The sequence below is a fragment of the Ictidomys tridecemlineatus genome, chromosome 8 (genome assembly GCF_052094955.1).
Source record: "Ictidomys tridecemlineatus isolate mIctTri1 chromosome 8, mIctTri1.hap1, whole genome shotgun sequence".
Lineage (NCBI taxonomy): Eukaryota > Metazoa > Chordata > Mammalia > Rodentia > Sciuridae > Ictidomys > Ictidomys tridecemlineatus.
In genome coordinates, this window is record NC_135484.1 from 70761149 (window position 1) to 70774559 (window position 13411).

At 39.5% G+C, this 13411-nt stretch overlaps 1 protein-coding gene across 1 annotated transcript in view; it reads left to right on the plus strand.

Annotated features, from left to right (window-relative positions):
- The window catches only part of Bach2 (BACH transcriptional regulator 2), a 335453-nt gene that overhangs the window by 74685 nt on the left and 247357 nt on the right, over window positions 1-13411 (plus strand). The window contains exon 2 of the mRNA XM_005324699.4: window positions 5671-5783. The gene's annotated coding sequence lies outside the window, so the exon portion shown is untranslated. The remainder of the gene's footprint in view (window positions 1-5670; window positions 5784-13411) is intronic.

Below are 13411 nucleotides of genomic sequence, written 5' to 3' on the forward strand. Positions count from 1 at the left end.
AGGGCCAGCAACTTGCCACAATCACATGCCAAGGAGAGTTGATGTTCAGACTGACTGACTTGGCTCCCAGGCCTTGCTTTATATGCTTTCTTGGCTAGAAACTGCCACTGCATAACCTTCTAGGGGCCTGGGAGTGAGTTGTGAGATTTAAAGTTGTGAAGAATCCTCTGACTGACTCTCCAGGTCATTGACAATAGAAGGTGCAAATTGGTCCACCACATCCAACCCCTGCAGGAGTTCCAAAGTGTTAATGTAAGTTTCCAACATTAAAAAAGCAAGTGTTTTATATACTGTTCAAATTTCCTGGCTTTCTTGAATATAGCAGCAGCTCTGGGCTATATTCAAGCCTCATTCTTGTTTTGCTGGGGATGGCACTGAATGGCAGATATAGTCTCTTCCCATCATCTCAGGCCTGGCTGTTCATTATCGTAATTCTTCTTGACACCTATTAGCATCTGACTTTGGGATTCCTGGTTAGATAGTCACCCAAGTAAAGGAAGCAGCTAGATCAGGTAACCTCTTGTGGGGGTTCTTTAGTCCTGTGCCTTTGACTTGAGATAGTCTTTAATTACTGGGAGATGGAATTGGCCTCTTATAGTGATGGCCCTGAAGCTAAACTTCAGTTATCCATATGATCTCACCATGGGAAAGCCTTAGCATGTGCACCAGAAGTGGTTTTGTGAAAGTCCCCGGCACTCTTGGCCCTTTACTGCCTTTAATTCATCCTTTTCTGGCTCTTAGACCAGTTTATTTGTGTTCAAAGAAAAAAAAAAAAAACCTTTCATTTACTCGTTATTTAATCACAATTTCCTATTGAACCATAACATACATATTAGTTAAAATGCAGAATACTAATTTTCATATCACCTACCCTACCCTTGGGGAAGAAGGACTTTGATGAGTTGGTGGGAAGATGCTCTCATCCTTCGGGTTTAGGATGTGTGTTTTCTGTGTTGCGCTGTGCTGTGAAGGTAGAGCACAGGGGAGAAAGGCAGATGGCAGACATTGTCCAGCCTCTTGGGTCAGAACCATGTTGTGTTGCTTGCTGCCTCAGGGGGTGAGGACACTGAGGTCCTGCAAGACCACAGCTTGTAACTTGGAGGATAGAGGAGGACTTGCAAGAAACTCCCCGGCGACTCTACCCTGGTTTTTTGCCTCTTCTTTGGGGAAAAAAAGGAATGAGACAGTGACTTGGGACACGTGTGTTTGGGGTAGGAACTTGGGTCTGTTTGTTCCTTTGTCTTTGGGTCCTTAATCCTAGCACCATGCCCCTTATTGTGGAAGAAAGAGATTGAACTAGATTTCTATTTAAAAAAAAAAATGGCCTACATTTATTTAGTCTTGGACAAGGATTCCAGTTGAAAGTTCAGGAATTGACTTCTGAGTCAAGTGAATTATTCTAGACCTAAACATAGGATGGAGAAAATTGGGGATTTTTTCCCCTTACCTGTTCATATGATTCCCCAAGCTCCTAAATCCTAAATTTTTGAGCATTTCCTCTATACACTTCTTTGCCCTTTCTCTCCAAAGTTATTTGTTACTTCACTGCAAACCCTTGGATCTGGCATGAGTCCTCATGCTCCAGCCCTTTACTTAAGCTGCTGGCAGGAAGAGGAGGGACAGGAGTCCACAGACTGGTCTCGGGATATATTATGTCTTTTTAAAAGCCAGTGACCTTGACGTTGTGAAGATTGACTTGCTGGGTATATCTCTTTGGAGTGCCTGGGCTACACAGCTTTGAGATATATTTTTTTTAAAAGTACAGAATTAGCCTCTCAGGAGGGAGTGGAGAGTTGGAATGGAGAGAAAAGCCCACGTCATCATATTCCATTCTCTGTTGGCAATAAGTATCAGCTGCATTTGCAAGGGCAAGGCATGGCACACAAAGAAAACAGTCCTTGATACTTTTAAGCATCTCTTAGAGTCGGGAGGCTAGAATAAAGTTGGTGTATGTGATTCTCATCATACCTCTAAACCACCTGAGCAGTGATCCAGGTAAAACAGACTCTGTGGTAGGTGGAGGTTGATAGTAAATAAGTAGTGGTGAAACAGGTAGGCCCAGTCTTCTCTTTTCTCCAACTCCCACTTGCTAACGCCCAAGCCACGAGAGCATAGAACTCTAGAGACGCCAAAAGATGTGGAATTGTCACCAGGAGACTGAAGCTCTGGGTCTCTGTCGTGGCGAGGACCTGGCTGGTGAGGGGCACTTGGCCATATCCCCAAAACTGTCTGTAGGTGTCTTTGTTTGTTTATCGATCTTTACTTTCCTCCTCTTGGTAAACCCTCCCATTCCCCTCTTTTCTCTTTTTGTCGTCTTCTTTTGGTGCTGGAATTGAACCCAGCTCCTCATGCATACTGGCCATGCACTCTACCCACTGAACAACACCCTAAGCCCCTCTTCTCTTCTTATGCTCTCTCTTGACCTGCCTGCTTACCCATTCTTCTTCTATTTCTCTCAAAAGATGAATTACATTCCATTAACCTTTTAGAAACCTATGGTTGCCACAGGCTTCATTGCTCATTGAGCCAACACAATTAGGATCAACTGAGTAGAAGTCACATGTTGGCTTATAGGATTGGCTTTCTCAAGGCACCCTTTAAATGAAAGTGTGTTTCCTTTTTGTTCTGTACCCAAACTCCAACTTCTTAAAAGATTCAAAAGAAACATTGAAAAATAGAATAAAAACAAAACACCCTTATCTACCACGGCAGCTCAGGGATCTTTTCCCTTGATGCTTTGTATTTAAGATGTAGACTGATTTATTAAGCTGTTGATTTCTCTGTGCTTCTTCATAAACTAAATTGGCTACAAGACAACCAGGTTCTCTCTGTTTCAAAAGAGATGGAAAGTACTTGATAGAAGGAGGCCAGTCTTTCTGGTTGCTGTCCAGAAGCAAACTGACCCATTTTCTAAAACTGTCATCTGTTCTCTGAGGTGTTTTCTTTAATGGTGGTCTTTGTGGGGAATGTATGTTTTATTGGTGGCAGGGAAGGTTGGGTTTATCTTTCATTTGTGGTCTTTGTACTTGCTCCAATTCCATAGTACCTTGAAATGAAGTCACTTCTATCCCAGGGTCTTCTTCTTTTTACAGCAGGACCAGGAAGAACCTTTTAACCCCTCTGTGTCAGGTTAGGAAAACTACCACTCAGATTGACATCATACTAAATGAGAATATTAATTTTTTTTTCTGTAATTGTAGATGGACACAGTGACTTTATTTTATTTATTTATTTTTATGTGATGCTAAGGATCGAACCCAGTGACTCAGGCATTCGAGGTGAGTGCTCTACCACTGAGCCACAACCCCAGCCCATATTTAAGAGTATATTGTATGGTTTTGAATACTATAAATCTGTTTGATATTCTTAATAATATTTTTTAAAAGATTTACAATCCAAGCATTAAATAATTTTTCTTTTTTTTTTGTAATAAAAACCCCAAAGATAATCAATGATTATCTTTGCAATGATTATCATTGTTTTTAAGATTCAGAGTTTAAAGTCTATATCATCCTAGGTTCTGTGAGAGTTAAGAAAAAAATTTTAAAAATCTATTCATAATATTTATTAAGAATATTCTAGGTGACTGATATTTTCCTCAAAGAAATTTTAGTCTGGTTTATAGACATATGTGAAAATGACAAGAACATTTAGGTAAGGGACAGGGAGAGATCCATAATTAGTTTAGTGCAAACTGTGTTCTCAGGGAATGGGGACCCGTGGCACAGTTGGACCTGGGTGAGCCCCTGAGGGCAGCTGTGCTCAAGAATCCTCATTTGCTTGTTATTAGCTTCTTGTGCCCATTTCCTATGCTAATACCAATGTGAATATTCAAGCAGAATTGTGACATTGGGTATCTGCAAGGCATTGGGACAGTTTTCCAGTTAAGTACAAGGCTGTAATGTTTAAATGGACAGATACATATATTAAGAAGAAGAAAACAGCATGTATAGAGTTCTGATTTAAAACTCAGAAATCCGTTGGCATCTGCTTCTGGAAATTCAAAGACTAAAAGTTATGTACTGATTTTTTTTTTAGTCCCTCTTAAATGAATTAGAATTAGATACCAAATTTTTTTTTTTACCCTGTAGCCATGATTTTCCAGATCTCTTGTACTCATGAGATATTTGGATGTTTGACGAATCAGAGGCAGAATTCCAGAATTCTCCTTGTCATACATCATTGTGAAAATGTGTCATTGCTGTAACTGAATGTGGCATTTTCTTTGGAATCTCTGTCTATAGTAGTTTGAAATGATTTCTCCCTATTTTTTTGCTTTTTTAAAAAATTAACAATATTGTGTTCACAGAAGTAATGTATATGAAATTGAAATTTATTTTTTGAAAATATAATGGGAGAATTGCTTTCTTGCCAGTATAAGATGTAAATATGGGGAATATCAACATGCAGACTCTCCATGTCCTGTATTCAACAAACATGTCACTCTCTAATAGACAAAGGTGATTACTAAGAGCTAAAGGTGGTTGTGGTGAGCTAGAGGGATTATGACTGCTTTTTTCTTTTCCTATTCTATCTTGTTAAGATTATAATAATGCATTTAAAGACTTTAAAGCACTGGGGTTCCAATTAAACTTCCTATTCTATTTTTCATGGGAAGGTTCAGACATATAAATCTTTCCTAGAAGCAACCTGAAAAAATACTGCATAAATCAGGTAACTGTAAGGAAGCGGACAGTGTTTTGTTTTCCTCTAAGGTCTGCCCATAAGCACCTTTCAAAGGAAAAGTCTACAAATCTATTTAAGTGGTTGGAGACATTTTCTTTCTTTCTTTTTTCTTTAATATTTGATTAATTGAGTACTCCAAAAACCATACCATAAATTATTTTACTATAAAATGTAATTCAAATACTTCAAACCTGTGTTAAGAACAAATACCATCAATGAAAACACAGACTCTATTCCATTTTGAGGAGAGCTGGGTTGTTTGGTTCATTTGGCCCAAGAAAAACTCACCTCCTGGATTCCCTGTTGGAACACCGCCTCCCAAGGAGCCCTGTGTAGTTCTACGTATTAATCCTGGGCAGTGACATAGTCAGGCTCCAGCATGTACCTTCCTATCCTCTGTGCCTGCTGGGCAACAGGAGATTGCACTGAGGTCTGGACCGGCGCTGCTGCTCACACACTTGTCTCTTGCCCTTTTGGGGAGTTCAGAGCCCAAGCAGAAACACCTAAGTCATTGGCCTCTCTGTATTATTGATCACTAAATCCTTAGTACCCAGACCTTATTAAAAAAAAATTATTATTGAGTCAGTGAATGTTCTTGTCCCTGTGATCTGCAGTCTTAATATGCACACAATATTAGCTAGCCACTAGCATGCTCAGAACTTAACAATCTACCTCAAGACTCTAGATTTGATATTTAGATCTGCACTGTCTAAATGGTAGCCACCAAACACATTGGCTATTTAAATGTAATTAAAATTACATACAATTTAAAAATTAGCTATTTCTACTTTATGGCTTTGACTTCCTTAAAATAGGTGAGCAGTACCACTTCGTGCCAGACTCAACGCCTTCCCCTGCAGCCCAGTAGTGCCACTGTGCGCTCAATAGCCACACACACGGCCATCATATTGGACAGCACAGACATGGATGGGGCCATGAGCCTTCCTCAGCACTGACTGATGAACTACTTGTGTGTGTTCACAGTGCAGCTGTCAGCTTCAGGAAGTGAGGGCTCCAGGAACAAAAAGGATCTTCAAGAGCTGCCTCGCATTGTGACATGTCTGATCCCTTGCTACCATCCCTGCAGCATGAACAAGGTAAGAGGTACTTTGTTTTTTCTTTTTTGTTATCTGTTTTGAGTTTTTTTTTTTAATTAGTACTGAGAATCAAATCCAGAGCCTTGCACATACTAGACAAATGTTCTACCACTGAGCTACATCCTCAACCCAATAAAAGGTACTTTGAATCAGCATTTCTATTTTCCCATGGTATCATGATTTTCCTGGGCACATGTGTCTTTCCATCGTATGAGGAGGTTGGAGTATTATATGATTGTTCCCCGTGAAGTGTTTCTGATGGAGTTACATGAGGTGATCACTCCGTAGTTGTATAGGCCCCTGAAGGTATCACTTGTTTCTTCCACAGGCTTCTGAGTGGCTAAAAGATTGATTGTTGGTGTAACTGCCTTAGCATGAATATTAGGAGATTGAGTCTCTGAGCCAGACTTTCTGAGATTAAATATCTGCTCTGCCAGATGTTAGCTTTAAGGATGTTAGCTTTCTAGTTTCGGGCTTTGACTTCAAAGCTAAGCCACCTTGGCAAGTGGATTAACTTCTTAATGCCTCTGTTTCTCCATTTGTAAAATGCTAATAATAGTGGAACCTATCTCAAAGGGTTGTTGAAAAGGTAAAATGAGTTAATGTATATACCAGACCTTCATACAGTTCCTGTCTACATTACAAACATTTGATAAATATCTGCTGCTGTTGTTTTTTATATATGACAGCAGAATGCATTATAATCCTTATGACACATATAGAGCACAATTTTTCATATCTCTGGTTGTTTACAAAGTATATTCACACCAATTTGTGTCTTCATACATGTTTGGATAATAATGGTCATCACATTCCACCTCATTAATTATCCCATGCCCCCTCCCTTCCCCTCCAACCCCTCAACCCTATCTAGACTTTGTCTATTCCTCCCATGCTCCCTCTCCCTATCCCACTATGAATCAGCCTCCTTATATCAAAGAAAACATTCAGCATTTGGTTTTGGGGGATTGGCTAACTTCACTTATCATTATCTTCTCTAACTCCATCCATTTACCTGCAGATGCCATGATTTTATTCTCTTTTATTGCTGAGTAATATTCCATTGTGTATATGTGCCACATTTCTTTTATCCATTCATCTATTGAAGGGCATCTAGGTTGGTTCCACAGTTTAGCTATTGTGAATTGTGCTGCTATAAACATTGATGTGGCTGTGTCCCTGTAATATGCTATTTTTAAGTCCTTTGGGTATAGACCAAGGAGAGAGACAGCTGGGTCAAATGGTGGATCCATTTCCAATTTTCCAAGAAATCTCTCTACAGCTTTCCACATTGGCTGTGCCAATTTGCAGTCCCATCAGCAGTGTATGAGTGTGCCTTTTTCCCCACATCCTCGCCAACACTTATTGTTGTTTTCTTCATAATAGCTGCCATTCTGACTGGAGTGAGATGAAATCTTAGAGTGGTTTTGATTTGCATTTCTCTAATTGCTAGCGATGATGAACATTTTGTCATGTATTTGTTGATTGATTGTACATCGTCTTCTGAAAAGTGTCCATTCAAGTCCTTGGCCCATGTATTGATTGGGTTATTTGTTTTTTTTGGTGTTTAGCCTTTTGAGTTCTTTATATACCCTAGTGATTAGTGGTCTATCTGATGTGTGAGGGGTAAAGATTTGCTCCCAAGATGTAGGCTCTCTGTTCACCTCATAGATTGTTTCTTTTCCTGGGACAGCATTGTTTCTTAGAAGTAGTTATAAGAGAGGGGCTGGGGATGTGGCTCAAGTGGTAGCGCACTTGCCTGGCATGCATGTGGCCAGGGTTCGATCCTCAGCACCACATACCAACAAAGATGTTGTGTCTGCCAATAACTAAAAGAAATAAATATTAAAATTCTCCCTCTCTTTAAAAAATAAATAAATAAATAAATAAATAAATAAAAATTTAAAAAAAGAAGTAGTTATAAGAGAGCCTAAGGTGCATCTGCAGCATTTCCATTTGTTCCCTGATTGATTTGACAAACAGTACTTAATTACCAAATGGGCACTTTGGAGATTGATAAATGGGACTTGGTCAAGGTGACCAAAGTTTTACCAGGTAACAGACTACCTTGGATCAGTGTGGCTTTATGTTCTGATGAAGTATGTACCAGAAGCTCCATAAACACAGAAAGGAACTTCCCACTCTGGGACTTTGGAAGGGCAATAGAGAAGAGGGGACATTTTGAATTGGATCTAGATGGTAAGTTTCTGATAGAGAATGCAGGACAGTGTATTCTAGATAAAGGAATTAGCCTGTGCTAGGCACTGAAGCATGTGAGGGCTGGGGATTTGGCTAAGTGGTAGAGCACGTATCTAGCATGCATGAAGCCCTGGGTTCTATCCCCAGCACTTAAAAAACAACAACAACAAAAAAGCAGCAACAGCTCATGAGAAAGTCTGGCAAGTTTAGAGAGCAAAAAGAGGTTGGTATGGCTGGAAAAGAGTTTCCCAACAGCTCCAAATATTTTGACCAGATAATCCTTTGTAGTGAGTTAACTGTCTTCTGCATTGTAGAGATTTTGGTAACCTCTTTTCCCTCATTCTATAATCTTTTGAAAGAATGGGGGTAAATACTGGGGATTGAACTCAGGAGCAGTCAACCACTGAGCCACATCCCCAGCCCTATTTTGTATTTTATTTAGAGACAGGGTCTTACTGAGGAGCTTAGCACCTTGACCTTGCTGAGGCTACCTTTGAACTCACTATCCTCCTGCTTCAGCCTCCCGAGCCACTGGGATTACAGGTGTGTACCACTGCACCTGGCCTCTAATCTTGACAACCAAAAATGTTCCCAGATATTGTTCAATGTTCCTTGGGGGAGACAAAATCACCCCCTAGTTGAGAAGTACTTAGAGGAAGATGGTCAAGGTGAACCCAGAGAAGAAGGATGGACCAGATGAAGACTTTAAAAACCAGAAGGGACATTTCCAGAGATGTGTTTTTGCATTGTCAGTGGGCGGTCAATGAGTTGTATTGGTGTTGGATAGCATTTTTAGGTGATTTGGTCTTGAAAAGTATTATGGAGGCCCTAGCCCATTTGACTTATTGAGATCCTTTTACTTCAGGACAGACAGATTTTTCCCATCATGAGAAAAATCTCCAGTGGGAAGGGCTCCAGGCCTTTTCAGTCCTTGCAGAATGCTGGAGAAGGCCATGCCAACCTCCTGTTTTCTAGGCTGAAGCTTTATGGGAGGCTGTGGCATCTTTATTCTGCTTGAGAAGACCAGAAAAAAAAAAAGAAAAAAAAAGCAATGCTTTTAAGAGGTTTTCATTTGGTGAGCCAAACCAAAGAGAAGAAAACCTTGTGCTGAGTGGCCCTCCAACCCCTCTTTACCTGGCTTAACTATTCACCTTTGGGTAGTCAGTAAGAAGTCAGCTCTGGGAATGCTGGAAGGTAAGCAGGTGTTCTCTACTGTCACCATTGCAGATGGGGTATGAGCTCTTGATGCAAACCTTGGCTTCTTAGAGTTTGATGCATGAAAAAGCTAAGACAGTTCTTGGGAAATCTCCCATTAGCACGCACAGGATGCTGCAACAGCCCTGCCCCAAGATTCTCCAGGGCAACTCATGGGCTTGTTCTCAACACCCAGCTGGGAACCAGACTCCTCAGAAATTTTGAGTGTCTTAGTAGGTGTGTCTGTGCTTGGGATAACTTGTTCTGCCTGAGTGGATGAGCCAGGGCTTTATTTTATGTTATTTCAATTGAAAGTAGTGATTAAGCATGATGTGTCACCTCTATAGTTCAGCATTTTTCTTGGCATAAGACAAAGAGTAGGTCACTCTCTGGGGAGGAAATAGCTCTTCTCAGCACAAATTAAATTGGAGAATCATCTCATCCATGAGGCATGTAAGTTAGAAACATTGTTGTGGGTGTGACTGGTGTTCTGAGTGGATTTGTTCCTAGAAAGTTGGAGACATTTGAGCTGCACCTACTTCTTTTCATTGGACACACACTGTAACACTCTTCTTCCTCCCTGGATTCCAGCTAGCTGGTGGGACATTTCTGTTGGGAAGTGTCAGAAAGGGGGATGGCTGCAGAGTTCTAGATCCTTGTTATTCCTGGGAGCCACCAGGACAATCCTGGTCCCAGTTATGTACTGGCAGGTCTTTTGGGGTTTAATCAGGGATGATCTTCCAAAAAACACGTGAATGTTTTAAGGTCATTAGCAGTTTGTCTTACTAAAACAAGGCTAACCTGTTAGCCAATGCACTTTCCCCACCAGGTGGGACCTTCATTCCTCACATTTTGAATTCCCATCTGTGCCAGGGTATGAGGAATCACCAAGGTGTAGCTATGGCCTTCACATGGCTAGTGCATCAGTGTGTTAGCACTGGTAGAGAAGAAAAAGGCCCAAGGCACAGGCTTATCAGATCTGGCACTGTTTCCTGAGGCCAGTGTACATGGAATTTGGCCTCACACCAATCATCTTTTTAATATTGCAAACAGGCTTTAATTATTGTATAGTCCGAGCTCTATATGTTAAAGAGACTGTGGGGCCCATATTTTCCCAAGCTCTCATTCTCCCTACCCTTAGGCAGACTTGAAGACCATTTTTCCAACTTTTCTTTGCTCTTCAGATCTTTTTGCAAGAGTTGACCTTCTTATATTTATGTTGATCAAAAACTCATAATGGGGATTTAACTTTTAAATTTTGTGGGAAATGTTCATTCATCCTCTCTGGATCATTCTCTTGTTTTATGCATAAATAAATATTATATAGAGCATATTAAACATTTCTGCCAGAAAGGATTAATGTTTTAGGTTCATCTGAATTCTGTGTTATGCTGTAATGAGAGGATTTTAGTGTGTTACTTAAAACATTCACAGCCAAACTGGGCACAAAGTAGGATTTCACAGAGACTAGCAAGGCTTCTGTGAAATGATGTACATTTACTAGATACTATCACTAGATATTGTATTTTGTTCACAAAACCCACACCAGCTGGGACTCTGCTCTGCTCTTGAAAGACTCTCCTTCCCTGGGAGCAACCCTGAGATTATGATCCTTCACTCTCTTTCTCATAGTTCTTGTTTTCATGAAGGCATGCCACATGCTGTTCTTTGCCTTGAATTTTGTTTTTTTGTTGTTTCACAAAATCACCCTCTAGCTCCCCCCATAATGAAAAAGAATCGTCTTCTGAAATGTTTCCTCCTTTCTTATATTCAAAGAAAGCCAGATCTGACTTTTATTGCTTTGGATAAGTGCCACAGCATCCAGCCTAGTAGAGTAGTGCCTCTTATCTCTCTTGGTGGGTAGATGCCATTGTCGGATTAATTATCTGCCCACCAGAATATTTCTCTGGACGTTTTCCAGTATTCAGCAACCCATCCCACCACACCAGGTCAGAGGCAGTTTCACGTTTACACTCACATCAATATCTCTACAGTCAACTGAAAAGTAAAACTGAAACCTAGTTCCTGCCTTCATTTACAGTTTTTCTTACTGTGCATCTCCTTACTATGAAGCCATGAAGTTCAGAATTCATTCCTCTTGGCTCTTCCACCCAGCTCCTCCAACACGTTTTTTGGGGGCGGGTGGGGTACCAGGAATTGAACCCAGGGACATTCAACCACTGAGCCACATCCTCAGCCCTATACTCTGACACATATTAATTAAGTGCATGCTAAGTGCCCTGCCAGTGCTTACAATAAATATACCAGTGGACAAAACTAAGGTCTTTTCCATCTGAAGCTTCCATTTGTACAAAAGTTGGAGAGTCATCACATCCAAAGGTTTAATAACTAAACCTAATGTTAAAACTTTTTCCCTTTTAAACTTCTTCCATGAAGAGCAAGTTATCAGAGCTACTGGGTACAGTATGAGGAACTGGCGAATAATAAACATAAGAGATTTCTCTGCTCCCCTTTCTGGGACACCCTTAGTGGTTTCACCAAATGCCCAATCTATATTTAATAAGCCTCCACTGTCATTTCCTTAAAGGCATGGCCAAGTCCTCTTCTGGTAGTCTTTGAAGAGCTGCTGCACAGTTTAAAAACTAGCGACATGAAAGAAAATATCAGTAAACATTTAGTGATCTTGGAATAGAGAAAGGCCTTATTCATTTCTAGTAGCAGAGATGATAAACAAGGAAAAAGTTAAACAATGTAAAAACCTCAAAATTTCTTTCCAGTAAAAGACATTCTTAACTAATCTAAAAGACTAAAAAAGCTGGGGAAGAATATATAACATACATGACAGAAAGTTAACTTAGCTAATTTATTAGAAATTCTTATCAACTAATAAGATAAAAATGATTGCTTTAATAGAAAATGAGCCAAGAGCAGTAAGACCCATGAAGAAATAAACATGATCAAATAAATAACATAAGAAAATATTCAGCCTCAACAGTATCAAAGAAATGCAAGTTAAAAATGATGGTATTTTACACCTAAATAGTTGTCAAGTATTTGTAAAATTTATTCAGTAGAGGTGGGAATTAGGAATATCAAGCTCTCACATACACAAAGAACGCATTTTTCAAGGTGACATAATGTTTATCAAAATCTAAAAAATTCATACATCTTTGATCCCTGCCCCCACCATTTCATTTCTAGAACCTTAACTCAAAGAAAATTGAATGTGTACAAAAATTTAGCTGAGATGCTCATCACAATATTATTAAAATGGTAGTTTTGAAGGTAATGACCACAGTGCAGTCACAAAAAAATGAAAATGCCAAGGAGGGATGGAGGAATATTGATGACATGAAAAGTTGTTCTCGATAAATCAAGAAAAAGTCAAGTTACAAAGTAATGTGTGCACTTTAACCATTATTTCATTTTTTCGGAAAGGTGCATATATACACACACACACAAAAAGATTGTAGAAGCACATTAAACTGTTAAGAGTAGTATCTTTTTTTAAAAATGTGTGTTCTGAATTTTCTTTGGCAATGTACATTTCTTATACATAAAATATTTTTAAATAAAAGACATTAAATTATCCTTATGATAGGAATTTGACTGTATTTTTAAACTGCATGATAAAAAGACTGGAAAAATATCTCCCAGAATGTTGACAGTGTTTTTCTCAGAGAATAGACACATGGGCTACATCTCTTCTTTTTTCTCTCCCTCCCCTTTCTCTCTTTCAGTACTTTTTCTGTATTTGTGTATTTCATTAATGATAAGAAAACCACAAACATTTTTTAATGAATAATGTTTTTGTTGCTTTGCATTTGAGTTAGAGATGAATGAAGATGTTTTGGACTTGGGAATCATTCTGTTTGATATGTTGTCAGAAAGGAACATTTTTACATACTAATGGTTTAAGGATAATAGTAAGTAGAGAAAGGTTCTAGAAAAAGGTTCTCTTTTTATTTAATGATGTACATTTTTTTTCAAAGTGGACATTATATCCTCTTACTCAGTATTATATCATTTCTTCATTTACCGGTTCAAAGATACTGCTGATATGTACAAAGCTGAGCTAGACCAGTGGTTCTCAAACTGAGGTTTGGGGGCCTTTGAGGACACTCGGACCTCTTCAGGTGATCCACCTGCAAGATCAAAGCTCTTTTCATATTGATGCCAAGATATTATTTTCCCTCTTCAGCACAAAGTGCACTGTTTAGGAGGCTACATGGCGTGCATGACATCATCCCTGAATTGGTTCCTGGGATGTGTGT